The sequence below is a fragment of the Lepisosteus platostomus genome, chromosome 5 (assembly GCF_059453375.1).
Source record: "Lepisosteus platostomus isolate fLepPlt1 chromosome 5, fLepPlt1.hap1, whole genome shotgun sequence".
Classification (NCBI taxonomy): Eukaryota; Metazoa; Chordata; class Actinopteri; order Semionotiformes; family Lepisosteidae; genus Lepisosteus; species Lepisosteus platostomus.
In genome coordinates this window covers 42561749-42589351 of record NC_142615.1, presented here as the reverse complement: position 1 = coordinate 42589351, position 27603 = coordinate 42561749, and the positions used below count along the sequence as shown (strand labels likewise).

The following is a 27603-nucleotide window of genomic DNA, read 5'->3' as shown; positions in this document are numbered from 1 at the left end:
ATGCGGTTTGCCACCTTTTGCATTATGCAGGGAATGACGTCTGCTGAGATCACTTTTGAGTCAATGCAAATTGTAGTGTGCCCTCCATTTTAATGTTGGTTGTGCTGGCGTGCTGCTTCTGTCTGTGAAACTTTATGCAATCAAGGCATTTAATGTTTTTTTTAATAATTGGAAAAAAATGTACTATTTTTTTTCTTAAATATTGATGGTTTAAAAACTTATTTAATGTGAAACGGTCATTGTGATTGTAAAACGGTCAAAATGTTAGTGAAGAAATCAGTAATGTGAGGAAAGGTGAATTGTGGGAGCCTCTTGACTCCCCGTGTCGTGCTGTGTTTCTCTCTCATTCTACTTGGAGTGGTGCCGTCGCTTCTGGATAAAGTCTGTCTTGGGTCATTCCGGACAAGTCAGGTATGACTGTGCTTCACCACAAGAAGAGACACCTCACTTGCGAGGATCCCAACAGTATATTTCCCCTTTCAGAGCCCATGGGAGTGAATTTCATACACAATTAAAAAAGCCTAATTTTATTTAGAGGCTTCAGACACTTTTTTAATTAAAAAAGTGAACTGAAACGCCTTAGCTTTCAGGTTTGCTAGAACCTGTAATAATAAAGTGGTCTCAAACTTTCATTGTCTGATGTAGCTGTCTCTAAAGTTGGCCATGATGTTTTGGAGATGCTGAGATATTGAGAAGAACTCAACTACATGGTGAGAAGTCTGGGTTCAGCACCAGCAGATGGTGAAAAACTCTTAGCTGACCCCAACCTAATTTGAACGCGCAACTTTCTGAGCTAGAATCAACTACACTACCACTGTGCCACACCCTATAGTCTTCTTTAGCTCCCCAAAGGAGAAAAATCAGTGTCCCAAAAAAAGTGCTTCCCGAAATGTCTTTAACAGAAAGGAAAATTTAGACAGGCTTCCATTTCTGCATTAAGAACTGTTTGTGCTGTCCTGTAATTGAGGAAATATACCACCTAAATCAGCAAAGAGTTCTACGTTTGAATAGTTCTAAATAGACGTAAATGGATATTTACAGACTCTTTCGAAATGTAGGAACATGAAAGCTGTGTGGACCTTGTTTTTATTTACTTTGTTTAACTTTTTTTTCCATAAAGTCTGATTGTATTATTTATGTGCCCCTCACGAGTCTATTAATACGTTATATGTGCTCTTGTTTATATTGAATCTATTTTGTTGTTCAAATAAAAAGTAAAACAAAAACAAATTCCGGATGGGTGCTGCTATAGAAATAAAACAACATCAAGGGTGCTGTACGCAGAGGTCTGTAGCCTGCTCCACAGAAGAACTTTATCCAGAGGTGTTTAAGAATTCGAGATCTCACCATGAGAGGGGAAGCATCTCAGAAAAAGCAGGTGCAGTCGGTTCCGTAGTCATAACGCCACTGTCGGACAAGAGCAAAAGCCACCCGGCTTCCTCCGGGCAAGTAATGAGACAAAGAGACAGGACACAGTGGTTAGTGTGGCTGAGTGGTCTAAGGTACTGGATTAAGGCTCCAGTCTTGTTGGAGGTGTGTGTTTGAATCCCACTGCTGCTAAGAGTTTTTGTGTTACAACCACCAAGTGGAGCAATGTGTTAAAAGCTACTTTATCAGCTTAACATCAAAGCAGGGAGAAAAAAGTGTTTCTTCTTCTCAACACAAATTCTTTTTTCCACCTTCAGCAGGGAAGTTTGTCTACCAAGATCACTTTTGAGTCAGTGCAAATCACAATGCGCCCTCAATTTTAATGTCGGTTGTGCTCCTTTTATCTGTGAAACGTTAATGTTCTGCATTTTCAAGTCGAGTCATCCTCAGGGGTAGAGCTGATTAAGTCTTTCCGCATAGCGCTCCATCAGAAATAACTTGTCTAAGTTCCAAAGAGATTGTGGGTTTCACTTCAAGCAATCATAAAGCATACCTCACATGTCAGATATAAATGGGGAATTTGTTGGTTACAAAGCTGAACGTTTTTCCATGTTCTGCTAGAGTATCCACTGGCTTGACTTTATCAGCTGTCTTGGAAAGATAAGCTGTGCTTCGTCTCAGGAAAAATCATTAGTACTGTCATTTTATTCTGTGCATATGGCCGATATTTAAAGTATATAAAAATCACGAGTTCATAGATTTATCCAAATATCAACGGCACCTTGTAAACCTGTGATAAGAATTCCTTCAATCCAATAGTTTCACTCCAGGGAAAAGGCAGAGAAACATAGAGAATTCTTATTTAAAGACAACATCCGTATTGGATTGCATGTCAGCAGGCATCACTCAGAATTCCTAATATGATTTTGAATTCAGTTTTGCAGTTCTTCAGTGTTTTACTACTTTCAGAGAGTCCTTTATTGACCTTGCTGAAGCAGAGAAGCGACATAATCACAGATGTGACCAGTTTTTCTGCTGTTTCTGGTTAATAATGATTATTATTTTGTATTTTGATTAGTATTTTTCGTAGCGTTCTTCCTCAGCTTTTAAGTTATTTGGTGAGCAAGAACCACTGAGAACGAGTCTGAATCAATCAAGAACATATACGGTACTGCTGTCCTGTGTACAACTGCTTCGTCCTAATTGAGCTTTTCAGTGTTGAAAAAGACGTTTCCAATTTCGATTGCTTGTTTCAGAGGATGTGCTATAAGATCACAGATTCATTTGAAAAGATTTGGAGATGTATTGGCTGGGATTCAAAACTGGCTCAATTGCATGAAGGCACCTATACTCAGCAACGAGAGGAAAGGAGAAGGGGCCAGAGGTAGTGTGGCTGAATTGTCTAATATGCTGGATTTTAGGCTCCACTCTCTCAGGGGCGTGGGTTTAAATCCCACTACTGCCCAATGTTTTAAGACCTTACTTCCTGTGATTTGTAATATGGTCAGTAAAAGCACTTTATGTAAGTATTTCTTATGTCAGCGTTACAAGTCACTTACTGCTCCACAGGTCCGGGGTTCAATCCCTGGCATCTTCAGGTGTTTTATATTACTGTACTCACATCGCAATCTTCTGTTGAGTGAGAACTCTTTGCTCGTGTTCATAGAGAGCCAGGTTTACCTTTTGAATCTCACCCGGGATTTCCTGAGAGATCATTCAGCGAGCGAGCCCTCCCTCTGGACTCCGCACTGAGCTGAAAGCTGCACGAATTCCTCACTGCATGTCCTCTACTGTTACAGGTGGTCCAGCGTAAATGTGCAGCACAGTGATATGAACAACTTGAACTTTTTCTGTATGTGAAGAAAAATGCAAAAGAGCATGTAAAGTATTGATCATATAAAATATCCATGGTACAACTCGAGAAAAAACTGAAGCACAAAACAACGACTTTTGATGATTACAAGAGATTCAAGAAACACAACCGTCCACAGATGGGTTCGGATCCTGAACGCATAAGTCAAAAGAAAAAAAGCGAAGTAAACTCTCTTCATTGTCTTATAGTTTATGTAATAAAACATTTTTTTTCTTTCTTTATAATTTCTTACTGTTGATAGACGATTTATTGAATTTTAACAGAATCACAACTACAAACATTTGGGGTTAAACTGTTATTCACATACTCTAACAAAGAGAAACGTTAGTCTCTTCCAGTGTGTGAGCCAATTTCTAAAAAAAATAGAAATTGAATTGTTCTACTTTTTAGGCTTGCATAGTCTTATTCATATTTCAGTTAAGCCTTTTCTTCTGTAGTAATTTCATTTGATATTAAAATTAGTCCTGATTTACAAGAATTTTGTAATAAGTTTCAATTTAGAAAAATCGTGACCAGAAGCTACCAAAACTGGTAATGTTCACATAATGTGTAATGCCAAAGCAGCAGTTGGGGTGGGAAACAAAAGGCATTTCTTGGTATGAATCCTAAAACTTCATAGATGGCGTTCTAGGACTTCTCGCTTCAGATAAAGCTGTTAATACATCATAAATTTCTACTCAATCAATATCTGCAGTGTTATCACTACCAAACGCTAAATATAGATCCTGGCAATAATTAATGAGTTGTTCGTTAGAAAATTGTTTATGTTTTTTTTTAACATATTTTCAATACCAGACAAAAAGTCGAAAGTTTCAATTTCATGCAACTGATGAAATCTCTCTTCGATGGAAGTTATAAGTACAGTACATCCAAAATACTGCGGAATCAATCAGATTTACATGTTTCTTGTGGATCCAGAAGATCATTTTGAGATTTAAAACATGCCTGTCTTTTCTTTTTTTGAGGACGAAGAAGTAGCAGCAGTAGTAGAAGTTATGGCAAGAACGTGTTTAGAGTTCAGCACTTCTCATTTCTAATGCAGAGCCATCGAAAAGCACCGCCAGTGATAAAAGAAATTGCGGAATTGGTCTGTTCATGGTGCCTACACGCTTTGAATTGCTGGCATTTTCTGCAAGCGTTCCTTTTTGAGGGTTCATGAAATTCCTCACATTTGAGCCAACACTAAAATATTTCATTCGGGGTCGCCTAATTCATAGTGCAAACCGAATCTACAGGGGAATGCTGTGGCACATGAAGCCGTTTGTTATTCTGTTGTGAGGTGTGAGGGGCGGAATGCAAATCGAGTTGGTGAATAGAAAATGAAACAGGAGTCACTTCTTGAGCTACGAATTCCAAAAAGTATGAAAACCTGTGCATTTTAACAGTGCAGAATACTCACAAATTGCACTGAGTTGCTTGCTTTCTTCTGCTGCTTTTATATTTCAGTCATTCACTGTCAGCTAGCACTGGAACAATTCAAGAGAGGTAAAAACGGAAGCTGTCAGGAGTGGGATTTGAACCCACATCTCCATTTGGAGACCAGAACACCCAAGCCAGCTGGAAAGACACATCTCCTTGAGTCTGGTGCCTTAGACCACTCGGCCACCCTGACAAGCAAAAGCAAGTGATGTGCTGAATGCACCAGTAGTTGACTAAACTGAGTTTCTTCCCTGAAATTATTTGCTTGCGAAGTCCCAAGTTGCCTTGAATGGATCTTGGAAATCAAAGATACGGATGGATTGTTATTCGGTTGTGAGTTTTGAGGGGCGTATTATAAATTGAGTTGGTGAAAAGGCGCTTTTTGCTAGTCTGTCGGGAGGCTGCACAAGGTGTTTAGAGGGAGAACTTCTAAAAGGCAGGCTCTCTATGTTTAACATCAAGAAAGATTTTTTTTCTCAATGGAAATGCTCTTTGGCGTTTTCAGCTTTACGTAGGGAACAACGTCTGCCGAGACCACTTTTGAGCCAGTGCAAATGGTAATGTGCCACCAAGTACATTTAATATTGCCTGTGGTAGCAAGCTGCTTTTGTTTGTGAAGCTTTTACTTCTTTAAGCTGAATCATCGGCAGGAGTAGCTTATTAAATCTTTGCTCATTGCGCTCCATCAGAAATACCTTGTCCATGTTCAAAAGAGATCAGGGGATTTACTTCATGCTTTCACATGGCATACCTTACACGAAAGATTTAAATGGGGAATTGATTGTGCTTCTTGATGTTGTTCCTGTGGTTGCCTTGGTTACAATGGTGAACGTTCTTCCACGTTCTGCTAGAGTATCCACTGGGTGGGCTTTATCAATTGGCTTGGATAGGTCATCAGTGCTCCGTCTCCAGAAAAATAATCAGCACTGTCTTTTTTCTGTGCGCATGACCGTCTTTTAAAACATATAAAATCACGAGTTCATTGATTTCTCCAAATAACACCAATACATTTTAACCCTTCAATCCAATAGTTTTACTCCAAGTAAAAAGCAGCGCAATATATAGAGAGATGACATTCAAAGATTTCAACGTTCTTATTGGATTGCCTGTATGCAGATATCGCTCAGAATTGCTAATATGATTTTAAATCAGTTTTTCTCTACTACTTTCAGAGTCTTTTATTGACCTTGCTGAAGCAGAGAAGTGACATAATCACAAATGCAACCAGTTGTGCAGCTGTTTCTGGTTAATAATGATTAATGCGAAAAAAAAAAACAGCTCCTTGCATTAAGAGTCCTCCCTCTGGATTCCTCTGAAAGCTGCGCGAATTACTCACTGCGTGTCCTGTACTGTGTAGCACAGTGACAAGAACGCCTTGAGTTTTTTTTCCGTATGTGAAGGAAAATGCAAAAGAGCATGAAAAGTATTGATGGTATAAAATATCCATGGTACAACTCGAGAAAGAACTGAAGGACAAAACAATGACATTTGATGATTACAAGAGAAACACAACCGTCCGAACATGGGCTTGGATCCTGACCGCTTGCGTTAAAAGACAAAGCAAAGGATATAACCTGTAAATGTCTTCATGTCTTACAGTTTATGAAATAAGACAATTTCTTACTTTCTTGATAATTTCTTACTATTGATAGATGCTTTTTTAATTTTAACAGAATCACAATTACAAACAAATGGGGTTAAACTGTTATTCACATACTCTAACGAAGAGAAACGTTAGTGTCTTCCGGTGTGTGAGCCCATCTCTCAAAAAATAAAAAAATAAGTTCTATAAATTGAATTGTTCTATTTTTCAGGCTTGCATAGTCTTATTCATATTTCAGTTAAGCCTTTTCCGTAAAAAAGACTAAGTCCCACGGGTGACCAGGCCACCTTAAAAGCCGATCGTAAAAAAGACTAAGTCCCCCGGGTGACCAGGCCCCTTAAAAGCCGATCGTAAAAAAGACTAAGTCCCCCGGGTGACCAGGCCACCTTAAAAGCCGATCGTAAAAAAGACTAAGTCCCCCGGGTGACCAGGCCCCTATAAAGCCGGTCGTAAAAAAGACTAAGTCCCACGGGTGACCAGGCCCCTTAAAAGCCGATCGTAAAAAAGACTAAGTCCCCCGGGTGACCAGGCCACCTTAAAAGCCGATCGTAAAAAGAGACTAAGTCCCACGGGTGACCAGGCCCCTATAAAGCCGATCGTAAAAAAGACTAAGTCCCACGGGTGACCAGGCCTCTATAAAGTGTCACGGGTGACCAGGTGGCCGGTCCGCTGGACGGCGCTGAATGGGTCTGAATAATCGGAAGGGGGCTTAAGTCTGCAGCAGGGGGCATGTCCGGAGTCCATCCCCAGGCAGGGGGCATATTTCCCGGGCAGGGAGGCCCGGATCCCCCTGTCTGAACCGAAAGCACTGCTTGCGGCCGAACCCGGAGCCGGAGGCCCTAGACGCCGCTGCTGTGGTGCTTCTCCCCTTTTCACAAGCCTGGAGGCTTGGCCCAGGCCTAGCAGGAGGCATGCAACCGGCTGAGAGCGCTCCCGGGGTCAAAAAAAGACTTTTTCGTTTTCATGGAGCTTTTAAGGGGATGAATCCACCCTGCTCAAGCCCAGGCAGAGCTCCACAGGCTGGGCTTGGATTCCAGGTTCGCTCCCTTGCAGGCACCGGGTACGGAAGTTGCGGTGGCGTATCTCCGGGTATGTGGGAGTACCGAAAGTCGAGTGGTGTGTCTGCGGGACTGTAGGATCACCGATTTCGGAGTGGTGTGGTCCAGTGTAAGTGGCAGGGCCGAAACTCGGGTGGCTTGATCCCAGGTACGTGGGCAGGCCGAGTCAGCGTTGGCGTGGTCCTGGGTACGAGGGAGAGGCCGAAACAGGGGTGGCCTCTCCCCAGGCATGTCAGAGGACGGCCAGCCTCGCAGGTGTGCGGGGGGCGCCCTCAGCACCCCGGCCTGTCCCAGGGCAGGCAGGGGAGCCCGACGGAGGGCGGCCAGCCCCGCAAAATTAAAAAATTAAAAATTAAAATTAGTCCTGATTTACAATTTTGGACATGGTTCATCTTAAAGAATTTTGTAATAAGTTTCAGTTTAGGAAAATCGTGCCCAGAAGCTACCAAAACTGGTAATGTTCACATAATGTGTAATGCAAAAGCAGCAGTTGGGGTGGGAAACAAAAGGCATTTCTTGGTATGAATCCTTAAACTTCATAGATGGCGTTCTAGGACTTCTCGCTTCAGATAAAGCTGTCAATACATCATAGATTTCTACTCAATCAATATCAGCAGTGTTATCACTACCGAACGCTAAATATAGATCCTGGCAATAATTCATGAGTTGTTTGTTAGAAAATTGTTTATGTTTTTTTTTAAAACAGGACGAAGGAGTAGCAGCAGGAGTAGCAGCTAAATGTATTGGCGCTACATAAACCTACAGTAGTTTCCAGTTTTGCAGAGAAGTGACATAATCACAAATGTGACCAGTTGTGCAGCTGTTTCTGGATAATAATGATGAATGTGAAATAAAAAACAGCTCCTTGCATTAAGAGCAAGAGCAACCAATGCGCTCGCTTGTTGAGTTGGGTATTTTCCGAGCTACTCTTCCTTAGCTGTGTACAGGTTTGATGGGTTTACTGAGACAATTATTCATGTAGCAGTAATCACGAGGTGGTTCGCTGTGGTTTTTAGAAAATCAATCGTCAGAACAACTAACAACGCACACACACATGTTCAATACACGAGATACAGTTATTAATATAAATTGTGCACCAAACATATACCAGTCTGCCTGGATACAAGCGGCAGACCTTACTGTGAGGATTATCAATATACAAGGTATATAATCTCGAAGAGATGCAAACACAAAGAGATACACAACAGAGAATATATGTCAATATATATCGTTCGGTTACCAAATCGCTAATCAGCGTTATTACCCACTGTTACTCTAAACTCGGAAGTAAATGCAATACTCGTGAATTAAATTGATAACAACTTGTGTTGAGGTACAATTGAATTCTCGAGACGCAATGTAGGACATGGGGTTTACTTATCCACTGTGTATGGATTTGGAATTTCCCGGCACGAACACCAAACCAGCTGACAGGCTCTGTTGCAGACTTGGTTCCAGTGGTTGTCCAATGGGCGTTGTCCCGGCGTCCTCTGGCTACCGGCCAACCAGTAGAGGTGCAGCTCGGAGTTGGACGGGCGGAGGAATCTAACTGCGACGCGCAGGGCAGTCGTTGCTCCGAGGGGATCTACCAGCAGTCCAGCTGGCTAGTAGAAAGTATCTATGCACAGAGTGTGACCGCGAGTCCGCACAAGTCACTCTTTTGCCCGGGAAGAAGCTGGTTCGTTCCCGGACCAGCGCTGCTACTGAATAAGCTATTCAGGTTGTCGACGAGGGTCCAACTGTAGGCTGCCGTTGATCAAGCGGAGCATTCACGTTGGTAGAATTCTGAGTACGTATGGGATCCTCGGCCTCGCGCTTAGAACAAAGTCCAAGTCCCAGTGCAGACAACAGCAGTTATCATGTGATTGTCTCTGAGGATGCGCGAAAATGGCCAAGGAGAGCCCCGATCTGAGCTTGCGCTCCCTTTTTAACCAAGACACAGATGTGTGCTGATTGGTTGAGATTTTGGCGGGCATTGGAGACCCACGTGGTGTTACCACGCCCTGCAAATCCCTGATTGGTTGATCAAGGTGAGATACGAGTCACTTACTCCTGACACTTAGGAATGCAGTCCAGATGTCCATTTGGCACTCCCTAGACAGATAGGCGCCAATGGATGACCATTGATCATGATAGCCAGGCTTAGCTAAATGCATCCCTGTTTGGGAGCTGTCCCTTATCAAAAGAAAATATCTTAAATCAGCCTGCATGAATACTTTCTCTGTGGCTGCACCACAGAGATGGAGAGTGAGATGGGGCCTCATTTAGGAAAGCACAGCAACGCTTAATTCTGTCTTATTACAAAGTATTGCTGCTACAACTGCTTAAATTCAAACTAAACAGGACTATGGGAATGAGATTTGATTTCGAACTGGGATTTAAATAAATAGGACCACTGCACTACATTGTGCTTTATGTAAGACAAAAGGTGGGCTTCCTGTGTTTTCGATAACTCAGTTGTAAGAGCGGAGGAATATAGTGGAAACAGCTGGGAACTCTTTGCTCTCTGGTTTGAATCTGGCTGGAAGAAAGGTGTTTTTTATGTTCTTTAATCAAAAAGTGAAAATGTATCTTTCACTTAGTTGTCTTATTTTCTAGGCTTGTAGACTCCTCACTCTTCCTAAAAGAAAGTGCTGCAGATAAAGATACAGTAGTTGTCAGAAGTTTAGTTCAGTGGTAGAGCACATACAGGCTGTATGTGGTTGTTTTCAATCACCGGCGTCTGCACTCTGGATTTCTTCCTAAGCGCGATATCTTTCCTTACTTGTGTGTGAATTTCATGCGCGACACATAAACCCTTTGTCTGTTTTATAAAGATGATATTTTAAATCAGTTAAAACAAAAAAAGTACCAATTACATACATGTAGAAAACACATGTATCTAATTTGAAAATTTGGGCAATGTATTACTAGTAGTGGAGCTGAGCTCACAGAAGAGCAGTTGATATTGTTAAACCACATATTTTTTTAAATGACGCTACTAAGCACTGGCATCGTGTTTGTGCAGTCCTACCCAAGCTTTCTATCGACTGGATGAGTCTCCTGTTCCATCTCCAATTCTTTCCGCACATTTCACCTGTTTCACCACCGTTATCATTAGACTATAGCCACTAATACGAGAATACTGTTCTGAAAGACTGTCTTAAATAATAATGTTGAAAAGGTTAATGATAAGAGTTTTTTTCATTAAGGTAACCATACATTTGCCTGTATAGTACAACTTATTATCTGTATCCGCAAATCCCCGATATTAATGCTGTCTCCTGAGAAACAGAAGTGTAGAGTCAAATAATATTACAACAAATCTATTCAATTAACACCCCTATGTGAACGAACACATTTAAGACTTACACCCCTTTTAAATATGTATTTCCTTCATTTCAGTTCTCTCCCCGGGATACCTGAAAATTCATTATAGTATAATAAAGTCTGTGCATGCATTACCTGTAATACAGCTACTAATATAGATAACATTAAACTTCATTATTAAGATATTACACTTTTATTAATAAAATATGTATTGATAAAATTCCTTGTGAATAATTGTAGTGTCTGGAAAGCAATTGTTCATTACTTAATGACGATATTATTTCCACTACATTCAGGACAGTTCCAATGTAATCTATTGTTCCACTTCGTCTGCTTAGTCTCCTACTTTAGTAACATCTAATGGGGAGCAGCTGTTATTTTAGGTTTGTTGCAATTGAGAACAGGTTTGCTACAGAGCTGCTGACAAATTTCAGCAGCCAGTTTGTTGCAACTGACCCGTTGTAGCTACCAATCAGAAGCAAGGAGAAACAAACATTAGGTTTGCCTTTTTTAAAAAAAAAAAGGAAAACAGAGTACAGTAGTAGTTTATGTGGTAATTTCAGGTACAATGTATGAACTAAAGTTAACTAGTCCCACAGTAATGCATGGGGTCCTATCAATAGAAAAAAAAAATTGTTGTAACCCGAAAACACAACAAACACAAAACGAGAAGTCTTACGGGAACCTAGGTAAATCCCTGTAGTTGTCTAGCAACTATAAAAAAACAACCAAACACAACAACTTCAAAAGAAAAAGAACATTAAAACAAATCTGGGGAACAACATAAACACATAATCTAATGCGAGAGCTTTATCAAGTCTTCAGTGCTCCTCTCGTCTCAGTAGACCCCTCTCATATATTTGTGTACAGGTCAACTGGAGGTATACAGCTGATAGTAATTTAAGTAGGGAGCTGCATCACAGCATGCGTGGGCTGCAAATGGAAAAGTATAGGTTTATTCCATGCTGAAAATAGAGGTAAACACAACGTTTCAGCTGTGGAGCCTTCTTTGATTGTGACTCGAAATAAACCGTTACTTGTTCGTTTGATGTTAATTTATCTCCATCAAATACCTAAGAGTATCTAAACTCGACAGTTGCGCTCAGTAGAGAAAGACACTGCTCCAGGTGAGGCTTGAACTCACAACCTCGGCATAACTCTGCTGTGCACTGCTGTATAAGTACCGCGCGCTGACCGATTGCGCCACTGGAGCTGTGCAACTTCTGTTCTTCATACAGACTGACGGTGCAGAAACACAGGGTGAAAACGGTTTCGGTTGTGGATCCATCTCCACCTGGGGAAAAGGAACAATAAAATAGCAAGGAAAATACAAGAAAAGAAACTGAAAGAATTGTGCTAACAGCAAAGGGGGACGGAGGGAGGTGGTCGGACAAGTAAATCAGCCTGGCAGATTATTTGTATCGACATGTTTTGAGTCAATCAGCAAACAGATTTCTCTTCATGTGCCTTAAACCGTGCAGTTTGTATCTTCATTGTAGATAGGTTTCTTCAGAAGTCCAGTAAACTGACAATAATGGAGAACTAGCTGACGCACCCCATCGTGAAGACCCTCTGTAAGGTGATTACACGTTTCATTTTCAAGTCGCCTCCTTTACACGCAATTGCAGCCCGGACACTGAGAGAAAGCATGAGAAATGGCTTCAATTTCAATGTGAAAGCGCAGTACAGGTTCGATGGCTTCACATCTGCCATCAGTCAAATAAAATTGCAGTAAAGCGATCTAAATATGACTCTGAAGTACTGGGAAAGATGATTATTTTGAGCGTGCCTCCCAGGGTCTGCTACGAGGCTTAAGTTGGCTTCTTATTCGCCAGCTTCTTATGCGTGTTTTTCGTTCCACCTTAAATGGTGCTGCTGTGATGTTATGTCGCCTTTCGCCTGTAGATGGCTCTCTTCGATCAGTACTAATCCGGCTGGAATACTGCAGACATCTTCACTGAAAGGGAATATCCAAATAAATAGCGACTGTCCAAATTATATTTTTGTATGGAATATATTTCAGAAAATCGCAAACCAATTTTAAAAACTCACCACAACACGGATTTACACTGAGAAAAGGTGAATGCACTTTCTGCTTATTGCTACGGCCTTCCCCCCGATTATGAAAATGTCTCACAGTTCTGACACCGACGTGTGAAAGACAATGTAACAGACTATCAAAATCCTGAAGTCCAAGAAATTTTAAGGCACCAGTTTTTTAAATATGATCCTGGCATGTCAGAATACATTTAGAAAAAGTATGGCATGAATTGCACGAATTGCAATGGCACAAATTGTTGAGAATATCACTGACCTTGCCGATATTTGCAGGGGATACGAATGTTTTGCACATGTTGAACTACAACAAGTAAAAATTGAGCTCCTTAATCAATATCACCGGGAATGTCCAATAATGACGAACATCAGTAGCTTCAAGGAAACTTAGACTCGCACATGGAGTTTTATCTTCGAATGGAGGGTGGGAGAATTCATTTATACTCTCGTTGCTCATTAGCTAAACTATTTTAAAAATATGACACGGATTTGTTCGACTGCACCAGCTAGCTCTCCTCTGTCAATTGACAGGACTTTAGAAGAACATGTTCTCATACAACCAACATACAAATTACACATCTTAAGGAACATGAAGAGAAATCGTGTACTAAATAACATAAAACTGTCGCTGCAAATTATCACCAAGCTGTTTTATGTGTCTGACCACCTCTTTCCTACTTTGCAGCGAGCACAAATCTTTCTGTTTCTTCATCCAATTTTACTGTCTCTTTCCCCCATGTGGAGATGGATCCACAGCCGAAACTTTAGGTCAGTTCCTGTTACTCTGTCCGATTAAAAGAGCTGTATTAAAGGCACTCCCATCTCTGCAGGAACGTTATTGCTGCTCTCAACACAATATACTGCAGCCAAATGTGATAGCGATACTGTCACTGCCTGTGGGCCACGTGTTCCTGCTGTCAACCTATTATGTCATGTTCATCCACACCCAGAAACATTACTGCTGTAGCACAAGAGTTATATAGGCGCAGTCCATAGAGCAAGAATCTCTTAATCTCAGAACTGTGGGTTCAGCCCCCACATTGGGTCCCTCTGTGTCAATTTGATCCCCCAATCCTCCTAGCATGACCTGATGGCGTAACAGTGATACCCAGTACCCAGCATAATTCAGCTTTCTTTCCACTTGATTCAGATTTTGATATGAAATCATCGGCCGAACAAGAGTTTGTCTAAATCGAGGGAGATCTGCTCACAAGCAAGTATTAAACACTTCAGCATTTTCTGTTCGAATACCACACTTTGTCAAAACACTGCCGCTTCTTAAGCACGCATTGTATTGTTAATGCTTATATTAAAAAAGCATAAATTCACATAATGGAATTTGGACTGAACAAAGTAGTCCAGCCCCTTTACAACATTACATACCCACTGATTAATGCTTAAAACTACAGCAGCAGGAGTAACAATAATGGCAACAACATGTTTGGAGTTCGGCATTTTATTTATTCTGCGGAAACATCGTATCGGAATGAACTGCCCGAGATAAAAGAGTAATTGCGGCTCCAGATCGTTTTTACAGAGCATTGCATTGTTCTGTTCATGCTGACTACACGCTTTAAATTTGTCATTTACTGCAAGCGTTGCTTTTCCGGGTTTTTCTGAAATTCCTCGCATTTGAGCCAGCACTAAAATATTTAATTCCCGTCGCTGAATACATCGTGGAACCGGTATTTGCAACGGAATGCTGTCACACATGAAACCTTTTTGTTATTCGGTTCTGAAGTTTGAAAATGAAAATAAAACGGGGGTCACTTCATAAGCTTGAAAGAAGTCCAAGCAGCATAAAAACCTGCGAATTCTCACAAAGGCTGCACCTTTCTTCTGCTGCTGTTATAAATCTGCCTTAAACGTTTGAATGCATACCTTACTGCTGCTAACCACATTCACGAGTTTACGAAGCTTTTTTCTGTCCGTGTTTTTGCTAAGCAGTTTCTCCGTTTTCCTCGTACTGTGATTGTCAGTGAGCACAATAAGACTGAAACAGTGTAAAGGCAGGTAAAAAAAGACAGGGTAAAACGCCTGACTGTCGGAAGTGGGATTTGAACCCGTGCCTCTATTTGGAGAGTGAAACACAAAGCTTAAAAGACACGAAGCTGTGAATTTGCTGTTTTAAACCGCTCGACTATCCTGAAAAAATGTGTGCTGATTGCACCAGTCGCATACGATTTTCCGTAACTTTAGGACGATTGATACGACTGGACGAACACAATTTGTGGCGTTTAGCATGACATGGAAAACGGTAGCGGAGCATTCGGGTCCGGACTACCAGACTCAGAAACAGTTTTTACCCCCGCACTATCAAACTATTAAACTCCCAGCCTCTCTCACTCTCTCCTCACCTCTCACCTATGATCTGAAACTCACAGTGCCTTCTTTCTTACCAAAAACTCAAACACACATTGAAAATCTACCTCTACCATACATGTCAAAAGCTCACTCCCCATCATTTCTATCCCTTTATTTCATTCTTTTGATGCATGTTTTTGCACATAACCTGTTACCTTTTTGTTGTTTTGCATACTGCCTGTTGTTGTTTTATGCACATCGGCTGTTGTCTTTCTTCTGTTATATAATTGTATTGTTGCTGTGTTTTTTTCTTTGTACTACTTATGTCCGAGAGCTAGCTAAATAGCATTTCGTTATACCATATACCTGTGTATGAGTATAATGACAATAAACTTGGACTTGAACTTGAACTTGACATAGTCTTGCAGGCAGTATATTATTTTCTCGTTTACTCGTATAAAAAAGCATGGTCTTCTCGTTCCTAAATCAGATTTTAAGTGCTTACGAACGTAACTTCCAACCTGGACTGACAGCTCACCCGATCTGTTTGTGATCAGACCGTGGAGTCGGGGGCTGTACAAAGCGCACGTTCCTTCCCAATGCTGAGGCGATCATTCAGAAGATGGGTGTGAAGAGAAACAAGCTTTGTCGACTAAAAAACAAGGCAGGATATGCAAGAATACTAATCACTGGCGACAGTTATGTTCTCTTACTATTGAGATCCCTACATTGCGAGTCTTTTAAGACTTTGAAACTGAAGGAAAGCGGTGACAAATCAAACAGGCACGGGTGGGGTTTGAACCCACGCTCTTCGGTTTACGAGACCGACGCCTTACCACTTGGCCACCGCGCCTTCGAGTAAGCATGGGGATAAGGTTGTTCAAATTATTTTTTTCTGAATCTGGTTTACATCGCCAAATGTAAACTGGAGGCAGCAACAACAATAAAAGGGATACTTGTCCTTAAACTCGGACGTGATGTTCTGCAGACTTGTGCACAATGTCCTGTTTTCTTGCAGTGTAGACATTTTGCTGTTCACGCTCCGCATTCATCTGCTTTGTGCGTTGTTAGTCCGCACCTGTAACATGTAATGCCAGCCGTCCCCTGTTCTTCTATTTCTCTAGCATGACTGCGTCCTGCTGCTTGGCTTTTGTTTGTAAATTTTGAGCGAGCGCCCCGTTCAGTGTCACTTTGTGACTGTGGTCAGAAAGCATTCTTGATTCTGCTTGAGCTGCTTCATGAATTCTAGCGACTGTAAGAGCTCTTTCTAAAGTCAGCCCTTCCTCCTGCAGCAATTTATAGTCTCTTAGGTGCACATTTTTCCACAAGTTGATCTCTTAACATGTCAGTTTCCAATACTCCAAAGTCACAAGATTTAGCCAGTTCTCTTAGTGCAGTCACAAAAGCATCAACAGATTCGTCCTGAGACTAAGTTCTCTGCCTAAATTTATGCCGTTCCAAAACCACTTTTCTCCGCGGTGTAAAGTAAGCGTCTAAGGCAGCTACAGTCTGTTAATGTGTACCTTTTTCTCCAGGGAGGTTGGCGAAAATCCGCTGCACGGGAGCCCCGATACTAAAATCTGCAGTGTTCTGCTCGCTTTGAGTCCGTCAAGCACTCATCTCTCGTCGCCATAAATGTTGTGTATCTAAATTTAGAGACGTTTTTATATTATTTTAACTATTTTATTAACTACACAGATCACGCCCTTACACCATATATTCCCGCCTTCTACTCTCTCGTTCTGTTGTCTGGCGATGTCTACTCACTATACTACATTTAGCATGACTTCTTGTTGCAGTTGAGCTCAAAGCTGGAGATGATCTCCATATTCTACCGCACTATCTAGTCCGAAACGTAGTACACAGTACATACTTTTTTAAGTGAACTCAGGTTGTTAAAAAATTAAACCAGCGCCCTGTCACAGAAACGTACCCCAGTCTCCAGCGCAACAAGAGGGGGTACTCAGCACTGTACTAACGAGGAGCGCTTGTCTGCAGCTGAGCGTCAGCTCTGTTTACTGTCAGCAGTCATTGCCTCATTTCCAAGGACTTTTTCACCTGCTCTCAGCTTTTAAAGACAGTCATAAACGCTCAAGAAGTAATTCATGTCAGTTGGAAGTCTGTTTCTGTTGTCTCAGCTCTTGATAAAGAAAAGCCATGCGTGGGAGACTCCCTCTCTGAAGAAGTTTGCCGTCACCTTGCGAGGGAGAAGAGCCATCAATCACCGAGGCAACCACTGAGACAGTTAACATTAAACACGTGAAATGCGAGATGTTGTGATTTGTTTCCCGCTTAAGGCTTCTATCGTTTCTACTCTAACGAGAAAGACCTCTTTATTAGAAGTGAGATTTTAACAAACGTCTCCAGGGTTAACTGCGACCTGAACGCAACGCCTTAGACCACCAGTCATCTTGCCTGTGGTACTTAGAGCAGCGCTCAATAAAAATGATCAGAAACCGAAAGCGCTTCTTATGCGGATCAGTATATTCCGATTCCACTGGTTCTGCAGAAGAAATAAGAAAAGCCGAACTCAAAGCACTGTGTTGCCATTACGGGTACTCTGCAGCTGCTTTAAGATCTACTCACACCGTGTTGCCATTAAGGCTACCTAGTTAAAAAAAAAAAACTTATCGTCATCTTTTTGAACGTGATTATTAGACACCCGTTAAATCTCCACCGAGGTTTCTTGAGAGATCGTTCAGCGAGCGAGTATTAAAAAACTACGTCGCTTCCAACCTCTGCTGTCACTGTAAACTCGGACGTGATGTTCTGCAGATGTACAGTGTGCCTTTCCTCTTGTCGTATTCAAGAGTACTCACTGTGTGAGCTCCTCACTGCGTGTTCTGTACTCTACTGTGATTTAATTTAGATGATTACGTGAGTAGAGTGACAAGATCTACTTGAACATTTTCGGTTTGTGAAATGAAACACTAAATACACTACTGTAAATACAAGTAATGGACATTTAAAATAACCACAGTACAGCTAGAAGAGTGAAAGATAAAAGACTATTTAGAATGACATTCACAATAGACTTAAGAATGGCACAACTGCCCGAACCTGGACTTGAACCCTGGGCCCTCAGATTAAAAGTCTGATGTTCTACCGACTGAGCTATCCAGGCTCTGAAAGAAGGTCGACACTGTCGGGATCCTCGCAAGTCACCTGTCTCTTGTTCCGAAGAGCAGTCATACCTGACCCGTCTGGAATGACCACTGACAGACTTTATCATGAAGCGACGGCACCACTCCCAGTAGAATGAGTGAGAAATACAGCATGACATGGGGAGGTAAGGGGCTCCTAAAATCCATCTTTCCTCACATTACTGATTTTTTTCAATAGCATTTTGACCTTTTTTCACATTCAGATTTTTTTCTCATTTAATAAAATCTTTTAATCAACAACATTAAAAAGAAAACAAATGGAACGTTTTTTGGAACAATAATTAAAAAAAATATTTCAATGACTTGGTTGTATACGTGTGCACACCCTTTATAAAGGGAGTTGCAACAGTGCTGAAATTTAAAGAGCATTTCTGTAGAGAAAACAGCCTTGATGTTAAGCTTAGGGAGCCTGTCTTTTCGAAATTCTATTTCTTAACACCTTGCACAGCCTGACAGACTAACAAATATTTGTTGGAGAAATTGGCTCACACACCGGAAGACACTAACGTTTATTTATGTTAGAGTATGTGAATAACAGTTTAACCGAAAAAGTTTGTAATTGTGATTTTGTTAAAATTCAATAAATCGTCTATCAACAGTTAGAATTTATTAAGAAATTGTTTTATTTCATAAACTATAAGGCAATTCAGAGAGTTTATTGGTCATATCCTTTGCTTATGTTCTTTTAACTCTAGAGTTCAGGATCCAAACCCAGCTGCGGACGATTGTGTTTCTTGAATCTCTTGTAATCATCAAAAGTCGATGTGTAGTCCTACGGTACTTTCTCGAGTTGTGCCATGGATATTTTATACGATCAATACTTGTCATGCTCTTTTGCATTTTCCTTAACAAATGGAAAAAGTTCAAAGTGTGTTTATGGAGTGTTTCACATCTACACGAAAGCACTTGTAACAGTACAGGACACGCAGTGAGGAATTCGTGAAGCTTTCAGTTTAGTGCGGAGTTCAGAAGGAGGATTCGCTCGCTGAATGATCTCTCAGGAAATCCCGGGTGAGATTCAACAGGTGTTTTCTGCAACAGCCACGACAAGTGTGAAGCAATCTCTGGATTTCCTGAATTTGAACTAAATTATTAGTTCAAATAATTTAAGATTTAACAGAACTAAATGAGGTACATTTAAAACAGCAGCGCAGCTCTGCAGCACGTCGAGTGTGCCTGCATTTAATTGTGTAAACCTGGCTCTCTCTGAACACGAGCAAAGAGTTCTCACTCAACAGAAGATTGCGATGTGAATATAAAGCACCTGGAGATACCAGGGATTGAACCAGGGACCTCATCCATGCAAAGCATGCACTCTACCGCTGAGCTACATCCCCAATGGAAAAGGTAATGGAACAGACTTGTCCAGATGCTCACTGATCACAATCCACCACTCACGAAGAATGCCTGCAGTTTCCCACTTTCGCGTTTCCTCTACTACAGAGTAAATGCATGGGAATGAAGAAATAAGGAAGGAAAAATAATCGCATTGAAGCTTCAAGAGACTGGGAACAAATTAATCTGTTATTTTTGTATCCAGTCACACGTGCGACGGTGGTTAATTCCCAGACGGGGAAGTGCTTTTTTTCTACCTCCTTACTCGACTGTCTTTCAATTCTGTTTTATTTGAAACTTTTTGCATCTTTTAAGTGCTCTTGATTCAACTATGCATGTTTGCAGTGCGCCGAGACCTGAGAATGTTGCACTTTTGCGCTCATTCTTAGGAACTTGTGGATTTTTGATGAAATTTATTCCTAATTATGCAGACATATCAGAACCTCTTAGAAAACTAACGAGGAAAAGACAGAAGTGGGAATGGACATCGGAAACTGAGAAAGCCATTGCCGAGTTGAAAAGAGCACTTGTAACTGAACCATGTCTGGCATACTTCAAACTAGATGCACCACCAGTAGTGATCAGTGACGCGAATCCTTTAGGACTTGGAGCAGTATTGCTACAAAGACAGGAAAATAGACAGAACAAACCAGTGGCATATGCAAGTCGCTCACTTACCCCAACAGAAAGGCATTACTCACAAATAGAGCGTGAAGCCTTGGGTTGTGTTTGGGCAGTGGAACATTTTAGGACATATTTATGGGGAGGCAAGTTCACACTTCAAATGGATCATAAACCCCTCATTTATATGTTCAATCCCAAAAAGGCAACATTGTTACCACCCAGGATACAAAGACTTGGATTGAGATTATGGCCTTATGATTACAAAATTGAACACATAGTAGGGAAAACCAATGTCGCAGACTCATTGTCACGTCTTCCTTTACCAGACACAGAAGACACTGGTTATGAAGACACCTATGTTGATAGAGTGCTTTCAATCAGCACTTATGAACTGCATGCACTGACACTTGAGGAACTTAAACAAGCAACAAACGAAGATGACACATTGAAATTGTTGATGTCCATAGTGGAAAAAGGACAATGGCCTAATCCAATTCCAGACGAACTGCAGCCATACCACAGGTGTAGGTTGGAGTTATCTACATATGATGGACTGCTTTTAAGAAGACAGAGGATTGTGTTACTGAAAACAAAAATCAGAAAAGCACTGAAAATAGCACATGAGACTCATCACAGTGTAGCTCGTACAAAACAGTACCTGAGAAGCAACTTTTACTGGCCCAACATGAACAGTGATGTTGAAAGACTAATCAGGAATTGTTCCACTTGTGTGTTGAATCAGCCATTGCAGGAGGATCAACCTCTCCAACCACTTGAATTACCACCAAGGCCTTGGACAAAATTGGGCATTGCCCTGGTAGGTCCCATTCAGAATGAATACATATTGACTGTCATAGACTATTATACTTCTAAACCTGAGGCGGTTGTTGTATCAGACATATCTTCAGCCACAGTTATTAGAGAGCTGATGAACATCTTTGCACGATTTGGTTATCCACTAGAGGTAGTAACAGATAATGGCAGGCAATTCATAGGACAGTTGTTTGAATCATTTCTGACTATTGTGGAATTAAACTTGTGGAATTAATCGTGGAATTAAACACATCCGTGCATCACCTTACTATCCGAGATGTAATGGCAAAATTGAAAGATTTCAAAGATACCTGAAAAAAGCTTTAAGAGCAGCTGTGACAGAAGGAAAAAAGAGAGAGAGGAACTCCCTAAGATTCTGCTGACTTATAGATCAACACCACACAGGGCATCTGGAGAAACCCCAGCTAATCTTATCTTTGGGCGTGATATCCGGACTAAACTACCAAACGTGGAAAAGAAGAGCCAAGGGACATTCAAAAGACAAAAGATATCCATAGACATCATGAGGAGTATGCACACAAAATGAAATTATATGCAGACCAGACACGGATCATAACTTCAAGGTCGGTGACGTAGTGTTTGTGGCTGGCCTAGACACCGGTAAATTGGATGCCAAGTTCAAAGACACTCGCTATGTGTTATTGAGAAACACCTCTTGTAACTCCTTTGAGTTAGTGAATGTGGAAGATGGCTCAAAAATAATGAGAAATGTAAAACATCTTTGAACGCTCCTCCATTGGATCTTGATTTTGAATCTGCAGAAACACAAAATGCTGAGAATACAGGACTTTCTGACTTGCAAGAAGTGCCGAGTCCTCAGACAGTGGAGAGTACATCCGTAGGAGAGCCAGTAACTTTACCCAGTAGTAAAGTAACAACCATTAGTGGCAGGGTTATCAGGAAACTGGCTCATTACAGAGACATTTAAAAATACAGGACTTGCATAGCTCTCCAAATGTTAAATTGCCCTATTTTGTTTGTGTTATCTATGTAGATGTTGCTTAGACTGCTAGAAATGAGGTGATATTTAGAAGTGACTTAAGTAGAAATTGAACTAAAATTTGAGTTGGTACGTATAGAAATTGTTGTAAAAAAGATGAATGTATTGAATAGAAATGAAAGGGTTTATATACATTTTGTTGTAATAGTTAATAACCGTTTACTGTGTGTTGATATAAAATTGTTACAATTGTATGATAAAGTTATAGACTTTAAAAATAACAAAGGAAGGGATGTAGTATAGTGAATAGACATCGCGAGACAACAGAACGAGATAAGCTACTGGACACAACCGCCCCTCCTCACACAGACCGTGGAAAAGCCCCCGAGTGGGAGGGCTCTCTCTTCCTCCCAGGAGCTCTTGGACACGACGCACAGACAAGGCGCTGTGCAGCTTTTCATTGCTCTTGCTTTCCTTTTCCTGATGGTAGCGGTTTACAGAACAGAAAGTCCTCATGGGACATACCCTCAAACTCATATCTAACATAAACGAGTGAATTGGCCAAATCGATTACAGACTCACCTAATTGCAATGAAAAGCATCTGCTCATCTTAACGGCTCTACCAGTGTACTTTTGAAACCATCCGCCATTTCAATAATTCTATGAGTGACTGTGTCTTTCAGAGGGGGCAGCAGGTCGAGCTGTTTAGCAGCTTTTTTTCACACATAATACGTGTCAGCTCTTTTGTTAACAGTAAATAAGGGTGTTCAAAAAAAGTGTCTGTTTATTAGGTGTAAAAATTCCTTAACATCTTTGATGCTGTCATCAAAGATAAACTGCAATCAGCAAAGATAAAAGGATAATAATCTTTGCATACTGCCCTGTCTTTCTCACACCTGAAGAAGGCTCCACAGCCGAAACGGTGTGATTCTTTTCTTCTCTTTTCAACATGGAATAATCCTTTACTTGTTCCTTTACAGCCTACGCATGCTGACGCAGCTACCCACCTGATATATAACATTCCTATAATCACAACTATGAATTTCCACTGTGGGTATTACATGTCACAACGCAGAAATGCAACAGTGACGTGTCGTAATTACAAATGTACATGATAAGTGATTTTGTCTCTCCTACCTTAGTGTCGGAATATTAAGATGTTCTGGTGACAAGGAAGGAGGGAAAAAGTAAATCAGCAGAAGGGGTGCTATTTTGTTAACTGTTAATCCTTACATGTTCAGAAGGTCATATTTAAAAAATGGTACAGTACATTTTCTTATACTTAATGATTTTCATAATTTGTCACATTACCACATTAGTGGCAGAATTGTGAGACAATTTTATAATCAGGAGGGAGGGTCATAGCAATAAGCAGAAAGTGCCATCACCCTTTGCTCATCTTCGGTTAACCATATTCTCACATGCCATGTTCTAAATGTCCCATTGTAGACTGCTATATTAACATTTCTTGCAAAATGCAAGATTTTGAGACTTTTAACAATCAGAAGGCAAGGTCGTGGTAAATATGCAGAAAATGCCAGTGAATGAATGGTTTGCTTTTGTCTTATTTACTTGTCGTCTAACATGCCAGTTTGTGTTATTGTGAGTTTTGAAAATTGGTTTTCGATTTTCTTAAATGTGTTTCATACAAAAATGCAATTTGGATAATCATTATGTACATATTCCCCTTTACTGAGGCTATGTCCAGTAATCCACTCGGATTAGTATTTTTAAAAATAACTATAGAGAGCCATCTACAGGCGAAAGGCGGCATAACATCACAGCACCTAATAAGGTGGAACGAAAAACGCGAATAAGAAGCCAACTTCAGCTTCGTTAATGCAGCAGGATTGGGTGAGGTGAGGTGGAAAAATATTTCTTCCTCTGCATCCTAACATTTTTGTAGTTGTTCCAGGACTTCTCGCCCCAGATAAAGCTGCCAATACATCACTTGTTTCTACTCCATCATGATCAGCAGTGTTATCGGTACTAAGCTCCACAGCCGAAACATTGTGTTTCCTTTCTTCTCTCCGTGAAGGTTGATTCGATTTGTCAGCGAAACCGAAACTTAACCCTTTTTATAATTGCAGGAAATGCGAGTGTTTAACATGTGTCAGAATCACCAGGAATGTCCAATAATGACGAACATTGCAACCCCCCAGAAAACCATATTCACCCATGAAAAATGATCGTCGAATGGCTGGCGGGAGACATCATTTATACTCCCGTTGCATTGTGTGACGGGGGCTCCGTGTCCCCTGAGCAGAACTGGAGGATCGTTTATTTGCAATTCTTTGGAAAGGAGCTTCTTTCGAAATCAATGCGTGCCTGGATGTTCGCGAACGTGCTCCCTTGTGTTGGCTTGTCCCGCACTGGAGGAGCACAAGGCAAGTCTTCACAAGACAAAAACCTCCAGTGCACAGCACTCTGAAAACAATTCTTGGCTGGCGCGTTTTATTTCAAAACAGAAACATTTGAACAAATCGGCCAGACGCACATCGCCTCCGGGGCGGCGAGGAGGAAGCGCCGGGACGCTATGTTGCAGAGCCCTGAGAGGGAACCAGGAGCGCACACTTAGAGGGGGGCGGGGGGCTGCCTTCGCGCTCTGCCCCCAGTCTCTTGCGCGAGTACTAAATCTCACGGAGCCAGCCAGGCGAGGAGCTAGCCTAGGCTGCGCGATTAGTGCTGAGGGTGTGGGCCGCTTGCAGGGGCTTGTACAACACATACTTACCTGGCAGGGGAGATACCTTGATCAAGAAGGAGGTTCACCCAGGGCGAGTCTCAGCCATTGCACTCCGGCTGTGCTGACCCCTGCGAATTCCCCAAATGTGGGAATCTCGACTGCATAATTTCTGGTAGTGGGGGACTGCGTTAGGGCTCTCCCCTGATGTGCTTGGTCCAATATCAGATACGGAAGAGTTACGACACCACGAGCTGCGATAGGATCCCAGTTCGAAAGGAGTCGATGCCACTGCTGGTTCCCGGTTTCTTTTAGTTAGAGGTCCGGAGAAGCATTTCAAGCTGGTTAGACTACTCCTTCCGGACATTCATTCCCTTTTCAAAGTCAGTCGTTTTGCTGTAGTCTGCATTATTTGGCTGATTATTGAGGATAGCCTTTATTTGGTCATGGGGGCCTCGGTGCTGTATGCTAATTCTAAAGACAGTTTCACCCATTTTCTGATTGCTAGGTTCTGTACCAGTGCAGATATGTCAAACAGTGAATGGCTGAACCTCTATTGTATCCGTGCTCAATGAATGAAATCAGTAATAAATGAATATATGTATAGTTATACGAAAAACAAGTGGTTTATCGACTCATCTTTATTTGCAGATTTAGAGGCAGCTTCAATATTCGTTTTACAAACGGTTTTTTTTTTTATATGGGTCACACACATTCCATAGCAACAAAACATCTCTAGAGATGAGGCTATAGATCACCTTTCCATCCTCCAGGTTTTCTTCCCAAATCCTACGGCACCAACGGCGACCCCTGCTGGCCGAGAGAGCAAAAGCTTGCAGCACCTGGTATTCCCAGGAAGTCTCCCATCCAAGTACTATTCAGGCCCGACCCTGCTTAGCTTCCAAAACCAGACCAAATCAGGCACGTTCAGGGTGGTGAGGCCACAAGTGAAAGCAGAGGTGCCTGACTCGCTACTTGAAGCTGTGTGTGGCTGGGGCTCCGTGCCCCCTGAGCGGGACTGAAGGATCGTTCGTGTGCAACTCTTTGGAAAGGAGCCTCTTTCCAAATCGCATTGCGTACCTCGATGTTGGCGAATGTGCTCCTTTGTGTTGGCTTGTCCCGCACTGGAGGAGAACAAACAAACTGCATGGAGGAGCACAAGGCAAGTCTTCACAAGACAAAAACCTACAGTGCACAGCACTCAAAACATTTCTGGGCTGTCGCGTGTTTATTTCAGCACATAAAGCTCAGCAGTCCTCTGCTGGCCTTGCGGCGTCAGAGCAAGAGGCTCCTTCTCGCTGCCTTTCCGCTGTCTTGCAGAGCCCCGAGAGGGAACCTGGAACACACACTTTGTGGGGGGCGGGGGACCGCGTTTGCGCTCTGCCCCCGGTCTCTTGCGCGAGTACTAAATCTCACGGCGCCAGCCAGTGGCCAGGAGACGAGTACAATATCGCGGGACAGGGGGGCCTCGTCATTGATTGTTACATATGAGACGGGGATTAGGAGGAGAACCCGACTGATTGGTAAAGGGGAACACTAACACCAGAGTGACACCCCCGGCGTCTCTTTTTGAGAGACGCCCTGGGATTTCATAATGGCCAAGGAGGGTTGGGACCTCGGTTTTACGCCTCCCCCGAAGGACGGCGCCTGTTTGTGCAGCAGAGTGTCGCCATCAGGATGCTGGGGCATAAGAAAGCCACACAGACCGCAGGGTGAGCGCTCCCTTCTTGTCCCAGTCACACCTCTTGCAGGAGCAGCAGCAACCTGAGCTTTTCCGGGGGGAATCGCCCATCCAGGTGCCGGCTAGGCTCACACCTGCTGGGCTGCCGTGGGTGAGCCCAGTCGAGAGTTGCAGGGTGAGATCTAGTCACCGGGGAGAAACGATACAAGCGACGGATTACTCGGCTCCCAGCACTTGAAAAGACCGACAAATGACTCGTTCCCGCCGGAGCTGAATGTACCTGCATGTGTCGTGTCGTCTACTTCCCCCGCCCCGCTGTGTTTGCTGTATTGTCTTTGAAGCCGGCCCCCGAGATGAGACGGGCTGTTCCTGTGCCCCAATTAACACTTTACAGGTGCCATTCCCCGGCATTGTGGCCAATGTCGGTGGTCACACGCGATAAGATAAGGTGGAGGAGAGCGGGGTATGCCCAGCGCCAGACATTCAAGGAGGGGGCTGTGCGAGGTGAGGTGAGGTGTGACACGCCGGAGCCCCGCCGCTGCTAATGCGGAGCACTTGTTGAACTGGCATTGAAAGGACGTGTGCACACGGAGCGAGCCTTCCCTGCGGCGGAGCGTGGAAACTTTCTCCCCGCGCTGCAGGAGTTGTGTGCGCTGCAGCGGTGCCGAGAGAACAGCACAGAAGAGAGCGGGTAAGAGACGGAGCCTTGTGGGCAGGCGAGCAGGCCCGTTTTTTGGAAATTGCTGAAAAGGCTCCGGTGTTTGTTCGGTGTGTGGCAGGCGCACGACACGAGCTTGCGTAGCGATCTGCTGGGCTGGTGTTATGAAAATGAGGCCGAATTGCGTCCCGGGACATGCTGCGAATGTGTAGGAAACGGCGCGCTCGTTTTCTCGTTTTGCCCACCCTTTTGAGTGTTAGTGTGGCGTGTGAGTGTGCGAAAGAGTGGGCCCAGCAGGAGGCGGTGGTGTGCGGGGCGAGGAGCTGGCCTAGGCTGCGCGCTTTGTGCTGTGGGTGCGAGCCGCTTGCAGGGGTTTGTACAGCTCATACTTACCTGGCAGGGGAGATACCTTGATCAGCCTGTAGGTGGAGTAGTTGGATTGTTTTCTTGTTTTGTGGAAGCAGTGTTTGTTTTGCAGTTCACGAAATGGCAACTTTTGGATCCCGCAAGAATGCTGTGAGTTTTGAGCTTTTGGATGACCTCTTCATGGATTGCATGCAGTTCAGCAGAAAAGTGTTGCAGAAGGAACTTGGCTTTGAACCTCGGCACTTGGATTTCATCTTCGCTCTCCCAGGTCAGAAAGCTTCTGAGGTTGTTTTTGCTACCTATTCTCTGTTTGAACAATGTGTGGATGTGT

At 42.6% G+C, this 27603-nt stretch overlaps 1 protein-coding gene, 5 non-coding genes and 1 pseudogene across 6 annotated transcripts in view; 1 reads left to right on the top strand and 6 right to left on the bottom strand.

Moving 5' to 3' along the window:
- LOC148666772 (scavenger receptor cysteine-rich type 1 protein M130-like) overlaps positions 1 to 27603 on the bottom strand; it is a 361406-nt gene that overhangs the window by 255880 nt on the left and 77923 nt on the right. The window lies entirely within an intron of this gene.
- trnal-caa (transfer RNA leucine (anticodon CAA)) lies at positions 4741 to 4853 on the bottom strand. Its single transcript has 2 exons — positions 4816 to 4853; positions 4741 to 4786 (listed from the first exon to the last, which is right to left on the bottom strand). It is a non-coding gene; the product is annotated as a tRNA-Leu (tRNA).
- trnai-uau (transfer RNA isoleucine (anticodon UAU)) lies at positions 11750 to 11843 on the bottom strand. Its single transcript has 2 exons — positions 11806 to 11843; positions 11750 to 11785 (listed from the first exon to the last, which is right to left on the bottom strand). It is a non-coding gene; the product is annotated as a tRNA-Ile (tRNA).
- On the bottom strand, positions 15771 to 15842 carry trnat-cgu (transfer RNA threonine (anticodon CGU)). The gene has a single exon. It is a non-coding gene; the product is annotated as a tRNA-Thr (tRNA).
- trnaa-ugc (transfer RNA alanine (anticodon UGC)) lies at positions 19419 to 19490 on the bottom strand. The gene has a single exon. It is a non-coding gene; the product is annotated as a tRNA-Ala (tRNA).
- LOC148666783 (U1 spliceosomal RNA) lies at positions 24611 to 24774 on the top strand. Its single transcript, XR_015938131.1, has one exon. It is a non-coding gene; the product is annotated as a U1 spliceosomal RNA (small nuclear RNA).
- LOC148666782 (5S ribosomal RNA) lies at positions 25398 to 25516 on the bottom strand (annotated as a pseudogene).